The sequence below is a fragment of the Macrobrachium nipponense genome, chromosome 43 (assembly GCF_015104395.2).
Source record: "Macrobrachium nipponense isolate FS-2020 chromosome 43, ASM1510439v2, whole genome shotgun sequence".
Lineage (NCBI taxonomy): Eukaryota > Metazoa > Arthropoda > Malacostraca > Decapoda > Palaemonidae > Macrobrachium > Macrobrachium nipponense.
Window position 1 is genome coordinate 16,019,095 of NC_061104.1, and position 6,149 is coordinate 16,025,243.

Consider the following 6,149-nt stretch of genomic DNA (forward strand, 5'->3'; position numbering starts at 1 on the left):
TGAGGGATGATCAGTGTATCTCGTCAGGTGTATTAAATGTTCATCTGTCTTGGACTTGACGTATCAATTATGTTGTTTGTTATGAGGTTTCTGGGATGTGCGGATTTGCCAAAGTTCTCGCCATGCTGATCAGGGAAGCTTAGAAGAGGTCCTTGAAATATTCAGCTTCTGAATTGCGGGGCTAAAACCGATACGCGAATCAGATCTCTGCTGAAAAGGCCATGGTATTAATATTTTTTTTCCTTTTTTAGAAGAATCGCGCAGGAAGAAAGTTATCGTGTGTGTGTGTGTGTGTGCATGTGTCTGTTTGTTCATTTTTGATTAGGAATGAGCGAATGCAGCTTCGTACAGTTGACATTTCTTCCCTTGCAACGAGAGAGAGAGAGAGAGAGAGAGAGAGAGAGAGTGCTGCAACATTGTTTGTATATTGAAATTAAAATTTTCTTATAATGACTATTCTTGTAGGCAAAGGACTGCCATAATATCTAGCTAAAGTTTACCTTTTGTGTGTGTGCGCGCGTGTGTGTGTTGAACGTCATATAAGATTATGATAGCCCAGTTTTCCTTTCCATTGAAATGTCCCTGAGTTCTGTTATTAATGAATATAAAAACTAACAATCTTCTTATGATAAAGATCGTGCGGTATACGATCCAATGTACCGGAAATATTACAGCTCCTGTGTAAACTCAGTGCTAATGCCCGCATGAATAAAGTAATATTAATCAAGTGCAATGCAGATTAGGCGGGAATAACAAATTCACGATAATATGCATTAGGGACTTATGTTTTGAAAGAACTGTGGTTACGAAAATAATATAATGAAATAAGGGATTTTATCAGATATGCACCGTGCAGTTATTCCTTTTTAGACTACTACTACTACTGCTACTACTACTACTACTACTACTACTACTAATAATAATAATAATAATAAAAGAAGGATATGGGATATGCCGGTGGAAATTGTACCCAAAATCATTGGAACACTAGGCACAATCCCAAGATCCCTGAAAAGGAATCTGAAAAAGAACTGGAGGCTGAAGTAGCTCCAGGACTCATGCAGAAGAGTGTGATACTAGACACGGTGCGCACAGTAAGAAAAGTGATGGACTCCAAAGGAGGCAGGATGCATCCCGGAACCCCACACTATAAATACCACCCAGTCAAATTGGAGGAATGTGATAGAAAAAAAAAAAAAAAATAATAATAGTAATAATAATAATAATATCCTCGTTTTGTCTGAAAAAAATACCTGAGCCATCAATAATGCTTTTCAAGAACGTCAGAAGTGGAAACTGACGTTCAACCTACTATTTCGATGATGTTCTCCATTATTAATACTCGCTCACCAATCAGCAGCTCGAGTCTTCCGGAAAAAAAATTGCCAATCTTACCAGGCGAAATATTCACATCTGAGGAAGGTATCATCTGCTATATACGATCGTCCGTCCATTGACTTGTGAATGCACATTAAGACAGTCTTCAGAAAGTCCAGTATTTACTTATGCCAAAATGTTTCAACGCGGACGATTTTTGCCCATTCGGAAACTAGAGAAACATTTCAAAGTTTGGGATTTGATGCGTTTTGGTCCATTTTAGCAGGCAATTAATGATTCACGGTCCATTTCGCCTCATGCATTATAAATGAGACTTAAATGTGGCGGCAAAGTAGCCTGTGCTTGAAAAATGCGGTCAGCGCCATTTGTGAAAGAGAAGTAAGCGACTTACGCCTTGCAGAGCGAATTCTCAAATCGTCTTGGGCGCTCGTCTCCGATTGCCCTTCAATCCACACAAACTTTTGATGTCTAGGCCCGTCCCTTACGACGCTCCTGATTGGCTGTTGATAAGCCAATCACAGGGCTGGAAACTCTCAGTCTCTCTCGAGAGTTCACATAGGCAGGATGTATGTTCCACCTCTCCTGAAAGATGTATCCCTCAGGAGAGGTGGAACATAGAAGAACCTATCCATGTGAACTCTCAAGAGAGACTGAGAGTTTTCAGCCCTGCGATTGGCTTATCAACAGCCAATCAGGAGCGTCGTAAGGGACTGGCCTAGACATTAAATGCACGGTTGATGTGAACCTACTATAGTGCCATTAGTGCACCAGGTGCGGTGGACTGCACGCATTGCTTAAGGTTCTTCGCAGCGTCCCTCCGGCCCCATCTGCTACCGCTTTCATTCCTTTTACTGTACCCCCGTTCATATTCTATGTCTTCCATCTTACTTTCCACCCTCTCCTAACACAATTGTATCAATGTGCAACTGCGAGGTTTTCCTTCTGTTGCACCATTCAAAGTTTCTTCTCTCAATTTCCGTCTCAGCGTTTAATGACCTCATAGATCCCAGCGCTGGGCCTTTGGCCTCAAGTTTATATTCCATTTCCAATGTACTGCATGTACTTTGTAATGCACTATTTTGTTTACATGGGTGAAAAGGTAGATATCTATCAGTATCAATTGGACTCAAAGTTTTTGCATCCACGTCGTATAAAAGTGGCGTAGGAAATATAGTTATGTATTTAATAATGGGCATTAACACACCAAAAATAATTTTATATGAGAAATGTCTTAAATTAAAAAAATCTCGGCAAAATCAAACTCAAGAAGTTGTGTCGAGAATTTTGTCAGCGAAAGGGAATAGATGTAAATATCCAAATATGTTTGAAAATAAAATTATTAATATATTAATAGATTCTTTGTTGCAGCCTCTTAGAAGAAAAAAATAACGTAGTATGTGAGGTAATATTTCCTTATAATTGTTAACCAGAGATCTTGAATTGATATAATGTTCTAAAAACCCAAAGATTATAAAATTCCAAATAAAAAGTCGTTCAACTATATCATGTTAAGCTGTCCTTTGTGGTATAAGTTTTGAAAAGTCTAATACTATACTCGGTTTTTTTTTCCTCTGTCCATCCGCCTGTGGTGTTTGTGTATGGTAACACTGCGTCCCAGGCTTTAGATAGTTACGCTATGTGTAAGTTTTAGGTAAATAAAAGGATATCTGGGTGTACATTTGCAACTGAAAAGTGTTTTAATAATTTACTGTATGCGAATTACACCGTTAATATTCGAAATAGGATATTATTATAATCGTTGAATGTAAGGTGAATGTAACTGTCTAAAGCCCGGGACGCAGTGTTACCATACAAAAACACCACAGGCGGATGGACAGATGAAAAAAAACAGAGTATAGTTGCATCCACTTCATAATATGCCGTTAGAACTGCAGTTTAATCCGGTGAAAGGTGAATCACAAGCTATACAAAGGAAATGTTACCCTTGCCTCTTGTCTTATAATTTCAGTGCGGCTTTGGTTTGTTATGTACGCGTCACCTACTCCGAGGAGCTATAGTAGATTCACATCAACCGTGCATCTGCTGTCTCGGCCCGTCCCTCACGACGCTCCTGATTGGCGGTTGATAAGCCAATCACAGGGCTGGAAAATTCAGCCTCTCTTGACAGTTCACATAGGCAGGATGTATGTTCTACCTCTCATAAGGGATACGTCTCTTAAAAGTATATCTCAGGAGAGGTGGAACATCGTGCCTATGTGAACTCGAGAGAGACTGAGAGTTTCCAGTCCTGTGATTGGCTTCAACAGCCAATCAGGAGCGTCGTAAGGGACTGGCCTAGACATCAGATGCATGGTCTATGTAAATCTACTCTAGTACTAACATGGCGGAATCTCCTTGGAACTCCGTCTTTAGTACTAGCTTTTCGGGATTGAAGTATTAGATACACTCATTTCTACTATATTGTGTGGCCGACAAATTATATTAACAAACGTACCTTCGTGCGGCCGTCTTTAGTACTAGCACCTAGGAGTAGGTAACGCGTACGTAACAAGCCAAAGTAGCAACATTGCTATATTTCATTGACAGTTATTGGTCTATATTTATCCCATATAACAGTTACCCCCTCCATACCATTTTCTATGAACCGGTTGCCTTTCAGTTTTTCCCTTATACTTTGTAACAAGACACTAATTGATGTAATTTGCACTATAATATACCCAGCCAGTCTCGAAGTCTATGAAAAAGATATAACCATATAACTCCTCATACCTTCTTTTTGGTCGGTATTGGGTTGACGCTCGACTAATTCATTTGTTGGAAGCAGCCTTTGAATTATAAAGTGTTATGTAGTGAAAATGGATGATGGACTTGCATGGAAATGTCTCTGGAGTCTGGAATAAGGTCATTATGAATAGCTCGTGGGTTGTCGTTCTTAGAGTGAGTTTTGACGTAGTTTCTCTCTCTCTCTCTCTCTCTGTATGTATGTATATTTACATTATATGTGTATATATATATACACACACATAATACGTACTATCGGGGATTCGAGTCTCCCAATAGAATTCCCCTTTGGTGATATTCCCGTAAGCAGAGGTGACTGGATATTAATTAAACGACATTTGTGGATTAATTTTTGAATTAATAAAAATTCACACACACGAACACACATACACAGATATATATATATATATATATATATATATATATATATATATATATATATATATATATATATATATGTGTGTGTGTGTGTGTGTGTGTGTGTGTGTGTGTGTGTGTGTGTGTGTGTACGTATGTATGTATAGAGCAGATATGAAGGGTAGCCAGAATGAGGAAGACATTATATAAATAAAATATAAACTAGATATATCTATGTATATATATAAATATATATGTATGTATGTTTGTATACACACACACACACACACACACACACATATATATATATATATATATATATATATATATATATATATATATATATACACTATATACACATTTATATCTTTATTTATTATTTACTTGTATGACGTCTTCCTCATTCTGGCTACCCTTCCTATCTTCTCTTTTTATGTCCGTTCTCCCCTGCACGAATTACAAAAACCTCACATGCTATAAAGCAATAGCTGGCGTAATATATTAATGGTAATTTTAGCGCCCGTTTTGACACATGACCGTATTTTTCTTCTGTCTCCCTGAATCAGTTTTCTTGGAATATTTTTTTTATTTAGTTTTTAAGCGTAGTTATTCAGTTTTAATCAAAACGTAAATTAAAATTCGGGGAAGTGGTTGCGGAAATGTTGGGGTCAAGATGCAGTAACTCGTCAATTCCTCTCAAGGTCGAATATTGATGAAAAGGATATTAATGGCGATGTCTGTTTCGCTTTCATCACAAAAAAAAAAAAAAAAAAAAAAAAAAAAAAAACGCGTTGGATGTGATGAGGGTGTTTCGAACTTTGATCTGATAGGGTCCTTGTTAAAAAGAAAAAATTACATCGTTACATCAGGTCCGGCTTGATTATATATTTTTGTTCCGAATACTAATGAGTTTTGGCACCAAATGTTTAATCCCTTGATCGCATTTTCAGAAATTTTATGAATTTCAGGAAAATTATGACAAACTAAGAATAGATTGATTTATTTATTTTCAGAAATTTTACGAATATCAGGAAAATTATGACAAGCTAAGAAATGTTTTTTTTTTCAGAAATTTATAAATATCAGGAAAATTATGGCAAACTAAGAAAAGATTGATTTTTTTTATTTTCAGAAATTTTACGAATATCAGGAAAATTATGACAAGCTAAGAAAAGATTTTATTTTTTTTTATTTTCAGAAATTTTACGAATATCAGGAAAATTATGACAAGCTAAGAAACGATTTATTTCTTTTAATGGTATGAGCGAGATTTCTGCAGATTTTTGTTTCGTTTTGCAATTTTGACGTGACAAGCAGACATTCTGTTATGCACTATAACAAGTCAAAGCAGTTCTGTGCTGTGCCCGTGGATGATGATGTCATTATACTTGTAATCGCTAATTTGTTTTTATTTTTATTTTCTTTAGATATTTATAGACCCTTAACGATGATGACATTAAAATAGCACATCTACCTTTGCAAAAAAGCTTATGCAAGGAATAATCCTCTTAACCAAGATACTACTAAGATTTAGAAAACTTTGGGGATCAGAACGGCAGTTTTGATAAATTTATTTCAAATCTAATTTATTTTTTCTTTTTCATTAAGTGATCTCTTCTTCTTGCATTTCCTTTACCTTATGTTACGTTTGTCTAATGAGCACCATATTCTTTGGAAGATTGAATTTCAAATCAATGGCTCCTGTGGGGTTG